Consider the following 22508-nt stretch of genomic DNA (forward strand, 5'->3'; position numbering starts at 1 on the left):
CAAAAACTACTTTCCTATTCAAATTCTCATTTTTTTTCTTCAATTGGGAAAAAAGTCACTTGAGTCTCACAAATTGCCTTAATATCTCAAGAGTTTTTGAATTTCTATCAATTTTTGGCTGAGAGGTTAAGAGGATGCATGATTATCCTGTAGAAGTTCTCTTATTAGAAATAATTGTCCTAAGTATTTGACCAGTTAAATAGAAATTTCATTTAACGTGGGTTGGGGTGCCTAGGTGGCTCAGTCGGTTAAGGATCTGACTCTTGATTTCTGCTCAGGGTTGTAAGTGCAGAGCCTACCTAAGATTCTCTCTCTTTCCCTTTCCTTTTTTTTTTTTTTTAATATTTTATTTATTTGACAGAGAGAGAGAGAGAGATCACAAGTAGGCAGAGAGGCAGGCAGAGGAAGAGGGCAGAAGCAGGCTCCCCACTGAGCAGAGAGCCCAACGTGAGACTCTATCCCAGGACCCTGAGATCATAACCTGAGCTGAAGGCAGAGGCTTAATCCACTGAGCCACCCAGGCACCCCTTTCCCTTTCCTTCTGTCCCACGCCCCCTTTCACTCTCTAAAAAGAAAACAGGTAATTATACAATATGATTCATACATCTATATATATGTATATATACACAAATATCTTACACATTTTATTTTATGTGTATTCATATATTATGAATTATATATATGTAGAGTTTTGGCCAATCAATCAATACACTTCAAGTTCTTATTTAGTATTAATCAAACTTCTTTTATTATAATAAAAGGAATTTGGCATCATCAGTTAGGATGTTCTATTATATTTATTATGTAAATATTCCAATAATCCATTAATCCAATAATCCAATAATCCATTACATACATTTTTCACATTTGGCTTATTTAAAAATTCATGAGAATTTAAAGATACTTGCAGTGCAGTTTAAAAGAGGAAAGCTTACAATTCTTTTCCTCACACTTAATGTGACAACATTTTTTTTAGTAACTCATTTTTACTGGGTTTTTACTAAGAATTCAACTTAGTTTTAAGGGAAATGACAATTCTTCTTTTATTGTCTTCATATTTCATCTTAAAACTTGCTTAAATAGTTTTGGGGGAAAACACAACTGGTCCTTATTAAGCATGCAGGTCAGTAGGTGCTAGCAGACATGGCTAAATATGCCAAAGGTTGTTTGTCCACTGGTATCCAGTACACAGGGGAACCACATGCTATCTAGAGAGTGGAATACCCTTGCAAATGAATGGAGAGCTGGTTAAAAGGTATTTCATTTCCTATAGTGGATATATTTGCCCATCCATTAGATCTCCAAAATAGGACTAGGGAAGATATCTGGTGGTAGAAAAATGCCTTCTCCTATTGGGCCTATGCTATGGAATGCTATTTTAAAAGATTTTATTTATTTATTTGACAGAGAGAGAGAGAGAGAGAGAGAGCATGCACAAGTAGGCAGAGAGGCAGGCAGAGAGAGACCAGAAAGCAGGCTCCCTGCTGAGCAGAGAGCCCGATGTGGGGCTTGATCCCAGGACCCTGAGATCATGACCTAAGCCAAAGGCAGAGGCCTAACCCACTGAGCCACCCAGGCGCCCCTGGAATGTTATTTTAATCAAAGATTGCTACAAAATAGTTTCCAGATTTTTACCTAAATAATTTTTGTAAATCTTTTTATTTAGTTTACTTCTCTAGAAATTGCTGAAATTGTTGGTGCTATTCCTGGAAATTGCTATGCATTTTACATTTTCCATTTCAAAATTGTGTCTGCATTGTAGGCGATTCTCTGGCTACCCAAGAAATTTAATATTTTATTGTAGAATTATACTATGCTAAAATATTATAGTATACTAAAATACTATATTATTTTTTCTTACTAGAAATTTTATAATTCAAAGACTGTATCCAAAAAAATGATCTTTTTGACCAAATTGGCCAGCTAAATTTAGCAATAAATTAATAACTATTTTTCCCCATCTTTTGTCTATAAACTGTAATCTTTGAATCAACCAATTGTTTTGGCCTCCTCTTACAGATCACCTAAGTAGGTTTATTTCACAGTCCAGTTACCATTGTGTCTGACTCACATAAACACACTTGGAGCTCATTTGCAAATTCTCACACTAAATACCAAATTAAAGTATGCTTTTGATTAACAAGCTTTATCAACCCATAAATCTCCTATATGACTATAGTAAGAGCTAGAGTTCCTTAAAACCATTGTCACATAATCATTAACTTGCCCACTTTCTCTCAGCCCATTTCATATCTGTAGGCAAAAATATAAATCCATTAAAATACAATTCTACAAACTTCCCTTGTTTCTTTGTGTTCCAGAGTGAGGTGTGATTGAAATAAGCCCTGGGTGATCTGTTGTTAATATCTTTTTAAGAAAGCCGGGAAAATCACAGTGACTTAAAAATGAAACTCATGAATTCATTTCAAAGTTCACATAAATCTGAAACTTGAAGTTAAACTTGAAGGTCACACGAAACATAAGAACTGGAAGCCCTAGGGTTTCTTAGCGTTTTGGTTATTCTAGTTCTGTCAGTTCTGAGTGACCAGGCCAACTTCCTTTGGAACACTGAATTATGAAAGTGCATCTAGTTCTGTATAACTTCTGTGTACATTAGTAAAGATCTTAAAATTCTTCAAGAAACAATTAGTGGACATTTTGTGGATTTTCATCTCTGTTATGTGACTTTCTTTTTTGGTTCTAAATACTGATTCTCTTACTGATTGAGAGTTTGAGAGAACATGTCCATTGAACAGATTTCTTCACTCTAATAGGACATTGCCCTCTTCCACTGTGGTTGAAGTGCCCTTCTTGGCACTCCACTCCTCTACCAGGCTCTGTTGACTCCTGCTGGGTACCCCCTTTGGATACCACATTCTCTGTTGAACATTCACCCACTGTGCATCTGCTAGGGAATGTCTCTGCTTGACTGAATGTGCCCTCAGGTACCTTTTCCTTAGGAGCTTCCAACTAATTGGTCCAAGTCTTGTGACAAAAAAGCTACATGGTCATCCATGGCAAAGTGGAATAAAATATTTCTCCTTTGTTAGTTGTACAGTGTTGAAAATAACACAAAGCATGATTCTTCTGCCAGATATAGAATAGGCTTTTAAAATAAATAGTTATTTCAGTTTTTAATCTCCCCTACCATGCCTCTTGTTGAGTCAGGAGGAGGTATGAATATCAGACATCACTCAGAGGATGAAGGCTTTGTTAGTGGGTCAGTTCATAGTCCTCTGCTCCATTACTGCTCAGAGTGACTTTTCTCCCCAAGAGGCTCTTAATTTTGCTGCTACAAATAGATTGTTGTGGCATCCATTTGATTTCTCCATTCCATAAACTGAGGTTTTGGGTTTTTTTCATTTTATGTATGTCTGTATGTATTTTTCCAGCTTTATTGAAATCTAATTGGTATACGATATTACATAAATTGGGTGTGTGCCAGGGACTAGGAGGCGGAGGAGATGTTGGTCAAGGGTACATATGTACAGCTATACAATGAATAAGCTCTAGGGATTGAATGTATAGCATGGTGACTATAGTTAACAATACTGTACTACATGCTTGAAAGTTGCTAGGACAGTAGATCTTAAATGTTCCCACCACACACAAAAAATGGTAATTTTGTGAGTTGATACATATATTAACTAATCTTATTTATTTATATTTTTTGTTATTATTTGGCTGTTTCAATTATTCGTTCCATTTTCATTTGGCATGAGTCTTGTTTTCTCAAGAAATAGTGTTGGCTTTTCTGCAAAGAGATTTCAATTGTACAAGCACCCCCAGGTTGCCAGATGTATCATGATGTATTTGAACCTAGCAGTGAACTGATCTTGGACTCTTTCATGGGAAGCTCCTTAGAGTCCACTCCAGTATGCTTTTGGAAGGTTTGGCCAACTGTTTGCTAGACATGGCAAACTATATGTGACTATTACTAAGACTCAAATCTGGACACTTTCTGCTTTACCATACTTACAATAGACCTATAGGTTATGCATTATACACTGGTTTCTACAGGTGACCAAGCTTGTCCCTAAAGAGTTTTAGGAACTTGCTTAGGGCCTCTTACATCCAGTGAGCAACACTGAAGATTCTGAAGGCAGGCTTTTATCTACTGCACCTCATTACACTTTTAAAACTGGGATACAGCATACAAATCATAACACTTCATAGGAGAATTATCTTAGAAGCAGGTGGGTGAAATGATCTCTAGTTTCTTCATTTACCTTCTCATTCATCAGGAAGTTATTGGCATTCATGTTCTTCGATTGAAGAACCACCAGGACACTAGACTCTTCTCTTCTTTTAGCTTCTCATGGAGAATTTTGTTTTGTTATTTTGTTGTTGGTGGTGTTGTTTTACTATTAAGAAAATAACTACTCCCTGTTAGGCTGGGTGTCTGCTTTTCCCTTTCCCTCTGCCCCTTCACCCCTACTCATTCTCTCTCTATCTCTCTGGCTTGCTCTCTCTCTCTCTCAAGTAAATAAATAAAATATCAAAACAAAGAAAAGAACATAACTATTTGACATTACTTTTCACTTTGTTTGAAATCCCTATGGCTTCCCATTTTAAAGTGACATCTAGTGGGGTGCCTGGATGGCCCTGTTGGTTAAAGGTCTCACTCTTGATTTCAGCTCAGGTCCTAATCTCAGTGTTGTGAGATGGAGCCCCGCCTTGGACTCAGTGCTCAACAGGGAGTTGGCTTAAGATTCTCTCCCTCTCCCTCTGCTCTACCCCCTTCACACTTTCTCTAAGATGAATGAATGAATGAATGAATGAATGATATTTAGCATTGCTTAGTCACCACAAGAGAGAAGTATTTCTTGGAATTATACAATGGAAGGGAGGCTAAGAAACACATAGTCCACTTCCCCATTTAGTGCTTCAGTCCCAACAGCCTAGAGTCTGCCATGCTTCATAAGATCCACATCAGACCACTAACTATGCTCTAGAACCCCACCATCTTCAGGGCAGTCTTGACACGCTAACATTCTAATGCTGGCTTTAAAGCCTCTGGTCTTACCTTTGCCTCCTAAGAGAATATGAAAATCCTCATGTCTCTTCCACATGGAGACTTTTCAGAAACCTTCGTGACCCACTCTTATAGCAATGATAATAACCACTTACAAGTCTTTTTCATTTTTAAATTTATGGAACACTCTAACAGAAGTCTTGTTTAAAATTACCTCTGAGGTAAAGACAGTAAGTGTTTACAGATGAGGAAAATGAGGTTCAGGGAAGGAAGCCAAATAAGATTATTTTAGAACTCTTCTCCAAGCTTCTGTCCTTCTGTAAGTGACCTGTTTCCTTTTCCCATCAATCTTGCACCATGCCCTCTTAGCGCTGCAAATACTGTCCTGGCTCATGGTGACGTTCATGTTCTCAGGACTAAAGCGAGGGACCACAGCTATTTCTGAGCAGTGCGAATGGGTTGTGTTCACCTAGAGAAACAGTGCTGATAAACTGTTGAGTGCTTAGGTAATATCATTGCAGAAATAATATGACATAGGTGGGAAAAAAGCAGCAGAAGACCAGGATTGGAGGGTGGGTACACTGAGGTGACTTCCTGAGGATGGGATGGTTACATGATTAAAAATAAAAAAAAAAAAAAAAGAAATATATATATATATATATATATATATACACATGCTATATATATATATATGCCATTCCAACTTTTCCTCTTGGATATTTTGTAACCCATTTACCAAGTGGTCCTGTCCATATATTTCTGTTTCCTAAGTTTCCAAAACCAATCAGAAGACAACTGCAGAACCCTCTTCTATACATCCCCATCTCTACAGCCCTTGTCTTGATTGAGTCCTGTGTGATGTTTCTTCTGGCTATTTGTAATATCCTCCTCACTGTGCTCTGTCACTGCAGTCTTGCAAATCCATAATCCTCTCCAAACATGAAGCTGACCAAGTCAGTTTTCTACTCAAAAGCCTTCAGTCATCTCCCATTCTATGGAGAATCACATGCAGTCCCTCAAGCTTGCCATTTGAATTTTACAATTTTCCCAAGCTCCCACAAGACCTGCAGTCATGCATTCTTGATCTTACAGAACTAAGAACTGTATTTGCTTTTCTCTAAATACAGGTTGCATTTTTCCTGCCTTTGTGCTCCAAGCACACTTGTTTTTCTCTCTTTCTGGAATTCCAGTTGCTTCTTACCTCCATACTAGATTTACAACCTTTCAAAGGCCTACTGAAATCTAACCTCTTCCAAAAGCCATCTTGTGTCCCCCACCGCCCCCTTTGTTTTTTTTTTTTTAACTTTCCCTGAACTCCATTACATATTCATCCCAGTCAGCCACTATTGAGTATTTAAGTGGTTGACTCTCCCAATTCACTGTAATTCCTGGAGAAGAAAATCCACAGCCTATCACAGGCACTTAAAAGATTTCATGGATTGAATTGAATCCCAACTGGTGTTAGTATAGTTGTGTATTTATTTATTTGTCATGTGTTTCTTCAGTATATGTTTGTTGAGTGGCTGCTTTTTTGACAACTAAGAATTTCAAGCCCAGCGGGAAAGATCTGCACAATTGTATCTAAGTATAATTCACCATAGGAGAATGCCATAACTGGGACTGGGATAACTATGGTGGAGCTATGGTCACTTAGTTTCATATTGTGCTTCTTCAGTGCTCTTTTCATTCCTCATGACTCTATTTTTCTTCATCATTTAAGTTTTGGTCTCTTGTAGGCTGTACCTGGATAGTGATTGAAAAACCATGTAAAATGTACTGTAACCCAGTACTTTTTCTTAGTACTCTCCCCAGTACTCTGATCTTAGTTTTCCTTTCCTTTGTGGTCATTTAGCGGCTATGGATCCTTCAGCACTTTCCACCTCTCCTTTTCTTGCTTCAGAGTTGGGGACAGTCTTTCATTTTCCTTCTTCTTAAAGATCAGCACACAGGCATTAGAGTTTTAGAGTTTTTTCTGTTAGTAAGTATAACTAAAGAAAGAAAGTGTTAACCCAAAAAGAAAATTAAGAAATATTCTGTGGGGACAGACACTTATAAGTCACCAAATCCTACTTTTGGATTTTTCTGGAGTAGTGTTTGGTTGCACTTTTAGACTACAGCCCTCCTGGTTTTAGCTCTATAATTCTATTATGATACAATATACATAACTCAAAATTGATGATCTTAACTGTTTTTGAGTGTACAGTTTTTGTGGCATTAAAGATATTCACACTCTTGTGCAGCTGTTACCACCATCCATCTCTAGAGCTTTTTCATTGACCCTAAATAAATCTCCATACCCATTAAACACTAGCTTACCATTCCTCCTTCCTCTGCCCCCAGCTCCTGCAATCCACACTTCCACTTTCTGTCTCAGTGAATTGGACTCCACTCGGTACTTCGAAGTATGTGTCCTTTTGTGATTGACCTATTGTACTTAGGAGACTGTCTTCAGGTTTCATCCACATTGGAGTATGTCTCAGAATTTCCCTCCCTTTGAAGCATAATAATATTCCACTGGATGTACATACCACAGTTCGTTTATTAATCTGTTGATGGATACTTGGGCTGCATTCACCTTTCGCCTATTGTAAATGATGCAGCCGTGAACATGGGTGTACAAATACCTGTTCAAGTCCTTTCACTTCTTTTGGGTTCATACCCAGAAGTGGAATTGCTGAATTGCATGGTAATTTTATGTGTAATTTTTTAAAGGAGTTGCAATACCCTTTTCCACAGCGGCTACATCATTTTACATTCCTAACAGCAATGCACAAGCAATGCACAACGTTCCAATTTTTCCACATCCTTGCAGTGCTTGTTAGTTTGTTTCTTTTTTCATTTCTTTTCTTTCCTTTTCTTTTTAAATTTTATAATGCTAGCCATCCTAATGAATGTGAAAGGGTGTATCTCATTGTGGTTTCCTGGATGTTTCTGAAGGTGATAATCACCTAATCGCACCCTTTCTTCAGACCCACATGTCTTCTTCTACTTTGCTCTGTGAAAACTTATTTTCCCAGGATGTCATTCTGAGCAATAATGGAGGGCAAAATAGTAGGTATTCTTTGTAATAAGGAATTTATTTAGATTTATGAGATCTCTGTATGGATGCCGTCTCTCAGTGTTCAGTTCCTTCCCCTTGACATGGTCTTTGTAGAAAATTTTCTTAGACCTCTTTCCATCTCTGACCACATTTGGTGATAGTTCAGACTTGGATCTACCCAGATACAAGAATCCATTTATTTTCATGCAACTGTTTATTAATTCGTACCTTCATGCATTTATTCCATTCTTCCTTATCACCCCTGTATTTAAAATGTTTAATGTCTTTTCTTTATTGCTTATAGTAATTAAGGAGGTGTACCAGTGAAATATTTGGATCATTTCCCATTCGTTCAGTGTTCAAGCTGATTCTCTAAACATCTTTTATGGGAGGGCCAAGTTTTGTGGGGTACATTGAATTGTCTATTAGAAATGGATGTTCACTTCATATCTGGCTCAAGTCAGCATTTCAAAGTAAGACCCAATACTTTTAGAAATCTATTTACACAGCCTGAAGTAGGTACTTGTAGTCCACTTAGAAGTGGAACTATTTCTTTCTTTCTAATATTACAAATAACATATTGTGAGTTAAGGATGCTTAATAAATGCCAAATAATAAAAAAAGGAGACTGGCAAGGCTGTTTTCCTGGATCTTATAATAATTTTCTTAAATTTCTTTATATCATTACAGTAATGATTTCCTTTCCTTTTCTATCTGTCTTTTTCTTTCTTTCTTTTCTGAGCAAGGGAAAACAAGATTGACAGTGAGAATTACCACATGCAATGTTTTGTTGTTGCTGTTAGATTTCAGGCTTATAACTAAATAAAAGATGGCATAATTTTGCATCAAATATGTCCCCAAATAAATCTAGGACTTTCCACTAAGCTTTGTTCTCAGGAAACCATCTCCATATCTCACTGTAGAAATATTTCCATGTGTAATTAATTTAAATATAACGTAAAAGAAACAGACTTAAAACGAAAAAAAAAAAAATGCCTTCTACCCAAACATATTTGACCACAAACCAAAGGCACATTTTGGGTTTGGTCCTTATTTTGATGATCACAGGATTTATCTTTATTTGCATTTTACTTGGGCTATTTTCAATGCCTGGGGAGACATGATGCACACTGTAAAATAATGTAATAAAATAATTGGACATATTTCCCTTGTCTCTGGGCATATTTATGCTTGTATACATGGTCACATTGCAAGGGCTGGCAGTGCAGCAACCTCAGCTGTAAATTGTTATGCTAATAGTGCCAAGTCACCATGGCCGCTCTCTTTCTGAGAAGCAGACTGGGTGTTCCAATGGGAGAGATTGCCCTCAAGTCAGCTGAGAAGTCAGGGCAGCCCATAAAACAAATGTCTGTTGGGCTTAAAAGAAAAAGACCCATGAAACAAAACAAACCAACATCTAGTCCTTTGCCAGTAGAAGTTTTATAGAAAGCACAAAATTAGTGACAGATTGAGGGACGTTCTTCTGGTCTAGAATCAGGGAACAAACACAGCTACTATCATTCTTCCCATTCTCAGCCAAAAGAACTTGGTTGCCCACAGTGCCTGCATTTGTTCTGACCTCTCACATGAGGAGAGTGATTTAAAAACTAGTCATTTCAAAAAAAAAAAAAAAAAAGAAAGAAAGAAAGAAAGAAAGAAAAGAAAGAAAGAGACAACAACAACAACTGGTCATTTCAACTCAGGAAACTTGGTTAAGTGGAGTGAGCTAGCTTTGGAATCAGAGTTATAGTCAGAAGCAAGTTTGATACGATTTGAGAGTTGGAGTTGGGAATTCAGGATCTCAAATCAGGACAGATGATTTCAAAGACAGCATTGTACTTGAAAATGTACATCAGAATCTGAAGTAGGGCCTTATCCGTTTTTAGGGAGAGGCAGGAGACTTCTAATTTCTTGAGTTCTCTATACAAGTTATGAATTGACCCTGAAATCAAGTAGGGATGCTCTCTACTATATCTGCCTGATGGCAAACAAAGTTGACCTGATTTTGTTCTCTCTGAGAAGTGGCTATAAGAGCTTTCATCAAGTGCTCAAAGGACAACATTAGTTTTGAGAAGGTACACTAAATTTAGAGTCACAAGACCAAAGTCTGAATCCTAGCTCCTTTCCTTGTCATTTTGGATCTGAGTTTGGTTATTTTGGAAATGTCACTCTATCTCCTCTGGTTGTCTTTTACCTAGAAGATGGGAACATTGGTTGTTAACCCTACCTGAAGACAGTGAGGTATTCTATAAATTCATGCCAAGGATCATGTTTATTTTAAAGCTGAATTCATTTCTCAGTAATAATCCTTAAAAAGCTCCTTTTTTTTTTTTTTTTTCCCTGTTAACTTGGAAGTATGTTTTTAGGGCCTCATTGCTACATATGAAGCCCCTGGAAAGGGAAAGTACCTAGAGGGTATGATATGGGAGTTTTTTATGAGCCAGTCTTGGAAGTTGCATATATCCCTCCCGCTCAGTTCCCCTTGGCTAGAATTCAGGCTCCCAGGCTTAGCTCTCTGCAAGGATGGCTGGGTATTGTAGCTGATTCTTATGCCTGGAGAGAAGAGGAAATGGAATTGGAATAGCTAGCCAAATTTAGGGTCAGAACAACAACTCACATAATGTCTGGTTTATAATACAGTCATGTAAATCGTTTTGATTAGAGTATCACTTAATGGGGATCGAAAGACCAAACTTTTCACAAATCCCCAGAAGGGACATTAAGAAAAGCTTGTGTTCAGCAGCAGGAAGCAGGTGGTGCCTTGTGAGAGGCAGGGTAACACTGATTCAGACATATCTTTCTTCTTTGTCTTCTCATGGGGGCTGACTGAGGTGGCTCAACTCTATGTGAGAGGAAGGGCCCTGCTCCCCAGTGATCAATATAGGAACCCTCTAAATGAGGGTTCAACAAGCTCAACTCACGAGCTTGTTTTGGCCTGCAGTACTTTCTAGAAAACGGTCACTCCTGGGATGTGGGGAAGAGGCCTGTAAGAAAGCAGAGCCCTGCCTGGGTGAACTTTACTAGTTTTTTTGAGAGGAGTCAGAATGTAAACCATACCATTTATATGTGGACAGTAATCTCATGGTCTAACTTGCAGACAGGAGAGATTTTGTGGTCAAGGGCTAGCCTCAGAAACAAAGTCTTGTGCATGAATAAATGATCCTGTGGTTCCTGACACATATGTGAGCATAAGGACTCATGATATGAGAGGACCATGAACCAAAGAAGCTGGCCCATTGGGTTGGTGGTGGGCACAAGAATGAAAGGCATCCAGCCTCTGAGTTAAAAGTACCTCCAAGTACCCCATAATTGCATTTTAACCAAGATTTTTTATAAATAAATATAACAATGTTGACTAGGGACTTGTTAGCTATAGGATCCCATATATTTTTAGTCATAGCAGTTTTTTTAACAGAGAAACTGCATATGGAGCCAGGGAATGATTTTGTATACTGGGAAACTTTCAAATTAAATTCATTACTCATTCTCAGTGAGTGGCCTTCATTTAGTGGTATTTCCTAAATTTCAGTGCAAACTGAAGTCCATGGAAAAGCATGTTAAAATTCCAGATCTCTGGTTTCCCAGCCCCTGCAAAAAATTCTGAACCAATAAATCTGGGGCAAGGCTTGGGACTCCAGATTTTAATACCATTCTCACCCCCCAAGAATTCTGCTTTGTAGCTAGTCCTCATGCTTTAGGAAAGACAGGCTTAGTGATTTAATAGGACTTGCTCATGTTTGTGCAAAAGTCGGTACACACGGTTTTCATGACTCTTAGCATAAGAAACTATGACATGATCAGCGTTGTCAGGAAGAGCACTTGTTCCTTTATTTATTTCAGGAAGGGCATAATGGATTTAGATCAAACCGTGAAATAACCGGCGGACACTGTAAGAAGCAACCTGACATGAACCACAGCGATTTGGTGCCTACTGTGTTCCAGGTGCTACACGGTGCACTTTATCTCTCACAGCAACCTCGCGAGGTGGGGGTTATTGATTTCATTTTAGAGTTGAGAAAACTGGAATTCCAAGGGGCTAAGTAAATTGCTAACCTTGGATGGATAGTAAGCAGCAGGGTCCAGATTTGGATCTTGCTGTGTTTGACTCCAGTGTCCTCTCGTCTGTTCTAGATCAAAGCTGCAGGCTGGGATAATGGCAGCTCATAGGAAGTAAGAGCAGGAGATGTGGGAGGAGATGGCAGGGCTAGCAGAGAACATGGGGAATGTCAGGAGGAAGAGGGCAACTGGCAGATGGGAAGACAAGTAATCTACCTTGAGTTTCTGGGGACCACAATAGGTCAAAGGGAGCATCTCTCCAAGATAGCTCCCTTAAGTTTCTGGTTCTGCTTTCTGTTGAATAGCATAAAAAATAAGTACTCTGTAAGGTGGCCATCACTGCACCTGTTGTTATGGACCAGGAATCTGAGGATTAGTGCACTTAAGCCATTAACTGAGTCACAGAATTAGTTAATGAACAATTGGGGATTATAATCCAAGTCTATCGGATCTCAGAACCCACTCTTTCCAATTCACAATATTCTCCCCCAACAGAATCCAAACAAGCATTTTCCTGACTGGTTTATTCTGTGAGATTAACAGGAGATAAGATTAGGAAGATTTGCTGTAAATTTCGGTGGTGGTGGTAAATTAGAAGCAGAAGTCAGGATCCATGGAATTGAGTAAGTGAAGGAACAGGGATTTGGGGGAATGGGCTTTGTACTAGTGAAGGAGGAGAAAGACAGGATAGGATAAAAGAAATGTACAAGGCAAGGAGAAGAAAAGGGAAGCCAAAGCAAAATGAAGAGAGAAATAGAGATAATTTGGTATTTTTTGCTTTATTAACACCATCCTTCTTAAATATGTCAGATTTTAAAAAACTTGACAGTAAAACTTTGGAAGGGATAGTGATAAAACCTGTTTCCAAATATATATACACACACACACAAATATAATATATATATTTGTATATGTGCATATATATTTGTGCATACATATGTATGTAAAATGCGTATATATTTGTGTGTGTGTATGTGTGTGTGTGTGTGTAATAAAAACACAATCACATTTTCATGGTCCTTTCATATGCTATAAGTACTGCAAAGTTAACACACCAGATGGCGGGGCACCTGTATGAGTGTGTGCCTGTTGGGAGGGTGGGTGAGGCTATTTGTGGGGTTCTATCTACCTATCAGTATGGACGTAGGAAGCAAAAGATGAATTGAGAAAATCACCATATTGAAATTGTACCTAATTTGTGTGAGTTAATAATGGGGACATAAAGCTGTATTTATTCTAGCCCATAAAAGCTAGAAAAGAAGTCTTTTATTATGAAATAATTACTTTCTCAAGGCAGGAAGATAATAGTAATTTGATGTATGAATGATTTCCTGATATTCCAAGTGAAATCCAAGGGAATTTCCAAAACCAAATATAGATTATGTTTGGCTTTCATACTGCTTCGAATGGTCTGTGACCATATTCTCTAATTAGCATTAAAAATCAAAAATTGATTATAAGAGGATCTCCAGAGGCAGGATCAAATGTGATTTTTTTTTTTCCTGAACGTCTTTGTTTTTTGATTGTTCTCCAATTAACACAGATTAGTAAACAAATTAAAGAAGATAATTGTTGCTGAATAGATATGCCAAGTCTCAAATTCCTAACAAGAACAATTCATTGGCAAATAGGTTGATGGCAGATGAGACCGAGTTTTTAGATAAAGATGATGATTTAAATCCAATTTTGATCTGAAGTCAGCTCATAAGGACCTCTGTAACTTTAATTTAGTTGAGCTTCAGTACTGGTAAGGCAAACTGAAAGATGAGTCTCAAAAATTACCATTAGTGATAAGTTTATTCCTGTAAGATAAATATCTAAGTTCTGAAACATTGATCTACAGAAATATTTTTAGCACATCTTGCTTGTGAGATGAAAAGTATGTCTCTACCATTTGCTGATGTTGACCATCATCATAGTCTTCTCTCTTACTCTATTATGTATATTCTTATATATTTCCCTCTACCAAACTCCCAAGAAAGCCAAATTACCTGGTGCCATAGGAAGCAATTTATTGAAGGCAGGACTGTTGGCAATGCTGTGACCCAGCCAAGGAGTGGCTCTAGAAAGTGACTCATTTCATATCCAATGAGAGCCAGGGGTGGGTGTGAGTGGATTGATGTCTGAGTGGTAGATGCAAACTTCTAGTGGAGGTTTCTACTTCTCCACCCAACCATTTGCTCCTTGGAGCTTTGCTGCCTCTCTATTTTACTTCCCTGCCGCTGACTCCCACCTATAGGCATCCTCTTCTTTTCTGACTCAGAATGGAAAAACTGCACCGAATGGTGAATTTTCTAGGCAGAGCTACAGCAGGGTTTTCTTCTTTGAAGTCCACTCTGCATTTCTCTGTTGGGAAGGAGGATTAACCTTCAGGGACATCCAAAGTTCAGAGTGAGGAATACAAGTATGGTTGCTCAGGTATTCCCTTCCTGTAGGTCCCTTTATGCCTTACTATCACCCATCTGCCTTAAGATTAAAATTAAGTAAGACATAATTATCCACTATTATTTTAGTTAAAAATGTAAGATTTTAAACCTACAAGTGCTTTAGTGCTAACCAATGGTGTTTCTTAAAACAAACAAGAAATAAAACAATGTCTAGAAATTGATTCCATAACCACGTCTCAAATGATAGGACTGATAATTCAGTCTGATACTGACCTTGAACTGGGATTGCTTGTCTTTTCATAGATATCTCTTTGAAATTGCCAAATCCGATGAGTTAAAAACTTAGTAAGCTTTTGAATGCATTTTTAAAACTTTTTTCAGACACTGTTTATATCAGTCATACGTATGTATATAAATATACATATGTGTATGTGTGTATATATACTATATATACGCAAAGCACATATACCTACATAGTGTAGATATATAAGTACACGTGTTTGAACTCTAAAGAGAGAAAGGTCAAAAATGACTTCAGTGACAGAGTGATTAAAGTTTGGGTTAATTTTATTTTGCCTGATAAGTTTACTTCTGGCCGTTGCGAGTTGGCAGCAGAATTGTCATCCTGGAGCTCTGTTTCACAATCTGAAACCTCTTCCCTTGTCTGTGTGTACGAGTGCAGAGACATTCGGGAGTGCTCACAAGTGTAACTGCAAGTTTGCCTCCGAGTGCATAGTCCTGAAATCTTAATATGCTACTTTTTTTCCTCCATAAACAATACAAAGAAGTTGACAGGTCTGAAAGGGGCTTATGTGAAAAGATAATTAAGAGCTTTAGAGAGTGTCAAGAGTCAATAGCTCAGCACTGTCAGCACCAAGGAGTGTTACAGGCTATAATTAGATGGCATGGAGGTGGAAGGTATGTTTGGCAGTTGATTCCTGCATGATCTCCGGCGGAAAAACAAAGAGCTGCCTTCACGAGATACCAGGCGAAGTGGGGAACAAAGGTACTGGAGTTAAACCTTTCAAGTGTCTGTCTGTTTTCCCAGGGTGCATCATTTGGTGAAGAGCTTCTTTCCTTTCTGGTGCCAGCATGGGACATTTGGCCCGCGTTCGTCATTCCCACAATCCTCTTGGCTTTGGGCTGCTGACCTCCCTGTGGCGTGGCGGATGAGACGCCATTTTTGTGGTGCCTGCGGGTCCAACTTGCTCCACGTTCCTGTACTGCCTTCGGACCCAGAAAGTTCGAACTGATTTCGGGCAGAGCTAGTTGATTGCTGATAAGAAGACCTTTTCCAAGGAGCTCTGGTAAGTCCAGAAGAGTTTCTCCATAAGAGGAAATGAAAGTCAAAAGGCATTACAGGACTGGGTAAAGTTGCTCTAAATCATGAGATTCAAAGTTTATAAACAGACAAAAATCTGTAAAATATGTGTTTGAGGGTACAACAATATACAGTATATTCTCACTTCCCCCATTATGATGATCTCAAATATGTATATGTGTGTGTATATATAGAGAGAGAGATACATATCTATCTCCATAAAATTCTTCACAGAGGCTTGTGCTTTAGAGCTTTTAGTTGCTTAGTGTTTTAGATGTACTCAGCCTGTCTGTTTGCTCTCTTGGTGTATTTTTCAGTCAGAGAGCAATACTTTGATATTACTGGTGAAGTTCTACTTCCATCATGTTAAAAGATAAACTGAGGCATATTAAAAGTTTTATGAATTTATTTGAGCAAAACTCAATTGGAATTGGGCAGCATCCAATCTAGCAGAAAGAAAGGCACTCTGATTTTCAGGGCATAAAAGAATGGGAACAGCAAAACTATAGTAGGTAAAAAATTGGGTAGGTTATTGCAAGGTTACTTTCCTTTAGGGGATGCCAGATGACCTAACTAATGTTGATCAACTGATTCCTAATTGAGTGGCTTATGATTCCATTTCTGGGAAATCTGAAACTGTAATTAAGCTAAGTCTTGGTTTGGTGATGCCGGGCTTAGCGTAAGTGACTCCATTTTGGGTTTGTTGTCCTGTTTCCAGCAGTAGTTGCCAAAGCACTGTCCATATTATTGAGCAAAACTGCAAATTTGGGAGTAAACATTCCTGGCCAAAAATGATCTTAAAAGCTTCTTCTGATATAGAAGTTGTAATTAAGCAACAATATTTAATCAAGAAAAGTGAATTTTAATCAATACTATTTAAGTTAAACATGTTAATATAATGACATAAATTGTATAAGTACAAAGTCAGAAAACATTACACAAAATTGGCCTGAAATCAGCCTGTACACCCTTAAAACATAACCATTTTTTAAATGTTTGAAAAATGTATTTCTTACCTCTAAGAACACTGTGATCAAAGAATCATCCCACACATACCTGCTAACTTTTTAGCATTTTCTTTAAAATCTTATGAAACACGTAAGGGTGGTTGAAGTCCCCATCATCTTGTTCCCATCTCCTGTTCCAAAGGCAGTATTTTCATAAATTTAAAAAAAATTTACATACATTTTTGTCTGTATATCTTGACAGTAATAGAGTATTGTTATTGTGTTACTGTGTTTTAAAAGTTCATAAATAGTGTCAAAAAAGGTCCCATTCTGTAATTTGTCTTTTTAAAATTTAATACTGTGGTTTTTTTGAGACCTATCCGTGTTAATATATACCCTGGTTTATTTTCTTAACTACTATATGTTATTCCATTTTATGATTAATGACAACGAGCCTGGAAAGGTAATTTGGGCTGGACTCTGCTAGTCCTCAGGTGCCACACTAAAGACTGCAGACTTTATCTGTGGTGACAGGTGTAAGAGAAACTAGAGGATGATAGGATGTTTCTAAGAATTAAATGGCGCGGAGAGATCTAAGAACCAGAAGAATGAGTGTGGGGAGACTAAGTAAAGTAGGTTGGAGTGGGAGGGCTTTGTGGGGCCCCAGGTTAATCCCACAATTCAGAGCATAATTACCCTATGAGATAAAATGATAGCCCACCCCTGTTGATTAACATTTAGGTAGTTTCTGATTTTTCTCTTAAAAAACAAAACCTATATGAATGTTCATGTATATATGTCTGGATGAGAGAGAGTTGCCCCATGTAGTTGTAGAATATTAACTATACCCATTTGGGCTAATTTTCCATATTGATGGAGTACTTGGGCATTTTGGCTCCCAGAATAAAAAAAGGGAAGAAATCAAAATAGACTGATGTTGTACATAGATGCAATCAACAAATAGCACCTGAATTCACATCTGTTGAAGTTGAATATTGTATCACTTATAAGTTTTCCATCATTTATGATTACGGTTGGGTTACTTTTCTGAAGTCATGCATTTTATCAATGATTCTCAGCCATCTTCTGGAGCTCAACATCCACTCAAAGGTACAGAATTTCAGTGGTCACACTGTCTACAAGTTCAGGTGTCAGGGTCCTTTCTGAATCTAACCTTAAGATCCAGTGACCCAAGATCATGCAGATTTCTCCTCAACCTGCCTCATTATCCAAAAGAGTTTTTACTTGGTTTGGGAGGAAAGAGAAGGGTATGAAGACCAACTCAGGCACATTTAAGAAGAAAGCAAACTTAAATAAAAATAAATGGCATATAGTAGCTTCTGCGATCCTCTCTTCTGCTCCCAAGCAGGTTTGAAAAGAGGTTAGTTAAGTTTTGCATGTAACTCTTAGGACTGTTTACTATTGCTCATTCTTTCCTCATTTTCTCTCATTAGAATCTAATAAGTGTGATATGATAGCTGAACTCAGACTATAATCAGATCAGGATGAGTTGCTTGAGAACGAGATGTTCTAACCCCCTTCTATAAGAAGACCCTGGACAGACAGATGGCTCAGAAACCTCATTGTATCTCATGCAATTGTTATATTACATTTGGAACCATGGTCTTAAGCTGGGGTCCCACAAAACCCTCCTCCTCCAGTAAACTTTCCTTAATGTCCCCACATTCATTCTTCTGATACTAAGATCTTATTGTGCCATTTAATGCTTGGAAACATCTTATCATCCCCTGGTTTCTTCTACATCAGACACTACAGATAAAGTTTGAAGTCTCCAGTGTGGCACTTGAAGACAGGCAGAATGCAGTCCACCCTACATTTCCAGGCTCAGTGTCACCTGTTCTTACTTCTGGATTTAGTGTTCTCCTTGGACACTCATGCCCTCATCTTTCATAGCTCTTCACTTTTGCTATAACCGTTGCTGAAAATCCTAAAAGACACACCTTGTTGAAATCTTGGCCAATGGTTTGTGTCTTCCTTGCTTAAATCCTAGTAACACCTTGTAGACGCTTCTGCTGCATGACCTGTTACCCACAATTATTAGCACTGATGCATGAATCTAAATCCTTCAGAAAATCCCAGACTTCCAGAAGACAAGGAAAATATCTCACTCCCTGTCAGATCTCCCCAACATACCACTGTGCGTATAGTAGGTTCCTATTTAATACAGTGGAAGCTGGACAAGAAAAGGAGTCTTATTTCGCTTATCACCCCTCTACCTTGTGTTCTTAGAACAGCACTTGGCATATGAGGGCTCATAAATATTTTGTATTATATCAAGAGTCGGTAAATTATGGTCTGTGGGCCACATCCAGCTCCATACCTGTTTTTATGAAGAATTTTTGGTATGCAGCCATGCTTATGCCTTTATATATTGTTTATGGATGCTTTCTCTACAACGGCAAAGTCGAGTAGTTACAATAGAGACTCTATGGCCCACAAAGCTGGAAATATTTACCATCTGGCTCCTTGCAGAACAGAGTTCACGGACCAAATAAATGTAAATGGGCTGTGCACCAGGGAGATACAAGACCAGAGAGCAGCATAAAATGTTCCTAAAAATACTGAATTTAGTTATTACTCTGATTTGTCATTTCAAGAGATTGGCCTCCTCTCTATTTCCATCAACATGAAGATAGGCATATATACATTTATTGTCAGCCTCCTTGCCATTATCTGCTGGTGAGTGATTAAAGATAGCTGAGACTGATATTTGAAAGTGAGAGACACACACACATGCATTTATGTGTGTATAGTGTATATATTCATTAATTGTAGGCATCACTTTGGAAAATGCTCAGAAGTATAAATAAAAATTATTACACTCTAATCACACAGTCCGATGTTTTAAAAGTCACACAGATCATTTTAACCAATTGATTTTCAGAGTTCAGTCAAGAAATTTCAGGTTTGTATACATATATTCATTACTAGCTGAACATCCAAAAATGACCTGCATATAATTGCATGGTGACAATATTATAATTCCATTAGAAACAGTGGTACTTATTACATGCTAACTTGTGTTTATCCTGAAACTCCATCACCTGATGAATATGCAATTAACCTACTTATTACCACAGGAAACACCTCCTTAGAAATACAACACATCCACATAATTTTTAACCTGATCTTCAAAGGCTTTCTGCGGGAGAAAATAATTTTTTCCCCAATAAGATGTATTATTGGAAACACAACGGTATGTAGCCAACTCACTACATCATCTGATTTATTTTAATTAGAGGTTAGCTGCTGAATGTGATTACAGTTATAATTATTACAATACCAGTCATCCACATTTCCATTAGCATTCCACTTGATCGTCAGCAATAAGCAGAAATAAAATATTAGGACTTTTAAGAGAAGAGATTACCAATTAGTACAATCCTCCACTGGCACAAGATAATTATTAATTATGATCATCATGGTAATTATTCACCAAGTTAAATTTCACAGGGCTACCGGTGTGCAGATCCTCTCTGCACTGCATTCCAACATCAGCAGCCTTCTTATCTGCTCTGGAAATCCTGAAGCAATATTTGTATTAAATACACAGTTGAATTGCACACCAAATGGGAAGGCAGCTGTAGAGGCCCAGAATGGATCTCCATTTCATTAAAGGATCCCTTCTCTTCGTAGAGTGTTGTGAGGGGAGTATGTAAAAACGTAGACCTTAAGAAAGGTACCTCTATTCACAGACAGACATGTGGGTTGATCACACAGGATACAGTTGAACCCAAATTAACCCTCCCAGTACCAGCTCTTTCATTCTCCTCCTACAACTGCCATTCATATTCGCACCAACACTCTTTATTTTAAGAGAGCCAACAAATGCTATTTGAGGATGGTTAATTACTCAAGGACGAACACTATAAAGAGAAGTTGGAAAAATATCTACAGGCATTGTGGTTTTCAACGTGCTTCCACTTCACTGCTGCAAAGCTGAAATATAAAGGCATTATTTGGCAATATGTACCTTTTTCTATGTAAATGCCTTTATACAAAACCACCATACTCTGCTCAAGGTTCTCTACCTGACATGAGAGAAGTTTAAGAAGGTATAAAGGAAATACCAAATGGGACTCAGGCGCTGGACTAGGATCTGGAAGACAATCAATGCTAGTCTTGATCTTGATCCTGAACCTCCATGGTTACTCTTGAGGCAAGTTGTTGAACCTCTCAGGGCCTCAGGTTCTTTCTGGAGACAACTCTCTCGTCTGCCTTCCTCCTGAGACTGTTGGTAGAGTCAAATGAGATTGTATATGCAGTCATATCTATGAGCTATAAACTGCTGTACAAATCTAAGGCACATTTAAATAATTCAAAGGAACCACATTCAACTAGACTTTTGAATATGTTTTAAGAAAATAATTTAAGAGCATTACATATCACCAAGTCATGTTTTTACTCAGTAGCCAGTGGGAAAAGGCTGGAGTTGCCGGAAATGGAATTTAGGTGAGAAATTAGAGTTTCTTCAATCTCTGGATTGGGAAGTGTTGAAATAAATGATAAAGCGAGGTTTCATTATCTCCTTTTTTTAAAAGGAAAATGCGGATGGCTAATGCTTTGGAAATGAAAAGTAGATGGGCTGGGACAGGGGGGTGGTTGATGGAACAGTGCAATCTCGGAGAATCTCTTTCATACACAGAATCATGTGCCCAGTGCTAGCAGGACGCACTTCTTGCTGTGGTTGTCTTTGTAGTAACTGCACCAATCAACTCTTGCTGACTCTAAATGGGGGAAAAGTAAAGTAAATTTCAAATGACTTTTTTTCATTGCTGTTCATGTTTGCTGCCAATGTTTGCTTCCATGCTTGAAAACATGAGCAGAGATTTGTCTTTGGGAAGAGCTCTATTTCTCTTGTTTAAATAGCTGCTGCCCTAAAGGGAATTGAAAAGAGGTTGGGAACAGCCAGTACCCCATGGCCAGAGGGACAGCACATTTTGCTCGACAAAACAAAGAATGTTTAGAATAAAAAGAAAGCAACCAACGTGGAATGTGTTATTGCTTACCTGCATTTCTTGAATTGGATCAGAAACAAAGACAGACAGACAGGGCTCAAATTGCCTTTGGGCATTTATCATTGTGTTTGGAGAGCCCAGGTTATGAAATATCAGTGTGATTAAAGATTTATGGATATAATAGTCATTTTCTTGTTAATTTAATTCTCTTACAGTTTTTAAAAAATACACATCTTCTATTCTAGGCCAAATTTCTGAAGTATCTGTCAGGAAGAAAATGCTATAATATATGAATTTTTTGCCCTATGAACTGATTATTTTTAGCAGCTTTTTATGAGCATAATAACAGTAATTTTAGCAGCTAATTTACCTAAAATCATTTCATTCCGAAACCTGAAAGCCCCCAAATCAAAAGGTTCTCTTTGTCTAAAAAGTTTAATCAAAATAAATGTTTCTAGTTAGTTTTGAGAGGAAAAATTAGGGTTTCTTCTTGCTCAGATATTTAGTAAGCTCTCAGGGAGGTGTGGGGGGAAGCAATCTGCCTGTCATAGGAGAGAAAAAAAAATTAAAGAGCAGGATTTTTAAATTGTACCTCTTGACACCAATAAATAACAAGAAAGAGCTAGTACCATTCTTTAACATGCGTGCGTACAATACAATAAGCAAATCTGACTCATCTGCCAGCCTGATTGCTTTGTTTAGAATTCCACTGTCAGAGGTAAAGTGGGGGTGAGGGGATTTATGTAAATTAGGCCCTTCCAAGCTGGAAGAAAGTTGGATTACTTAAAAAAACAAAAACAAAA

The 22508-nt window shown here is 37.9% G+C and overlaps 1 long non-coding RNA gene across 2 annotated transcripts in view; it reads left to right on the forward strand.

Moving 5' to 3' along the window:
• The window catches only part of LOC116873048, a 79671-nt gene that overhangs the window by 56739 nt on the left and 424 nt on the right, over positions 1-22508 (forward strand). Inside the window, exons 3-4 of one of the 2 annotated variants that reach the window (XR_004383730.1) lie at positions 15507-15765; positions 20201-20946. This is a non-coding gene — a long non-coding RNA (uncharacterized LOC116873048). Of the gene's footprint in view, positions 1-15506; positions 15766-20200; positions 20947-22508 lie in introns of those variants that run through there. The other variant, XR_004383731.1, reaches the window with a different exon arrangement.

Source organism: Lontra canadensis, unplaced genomic scaffold, assembly GCF_010015895.1.
Source record: "Lontra canadensis isolate GAN:19392208 unplaced genomic scaffold, GSC_riverotter_1.0 scaffold31, whole genome shotgun sequence".
NCBI classification, from domain to species: domain Eukaryota; kingdom Metazoa; phylum Chordata; class Mammalia; order Carnivora; family Mustelidae; genus Lontra; species Lontra canadensis.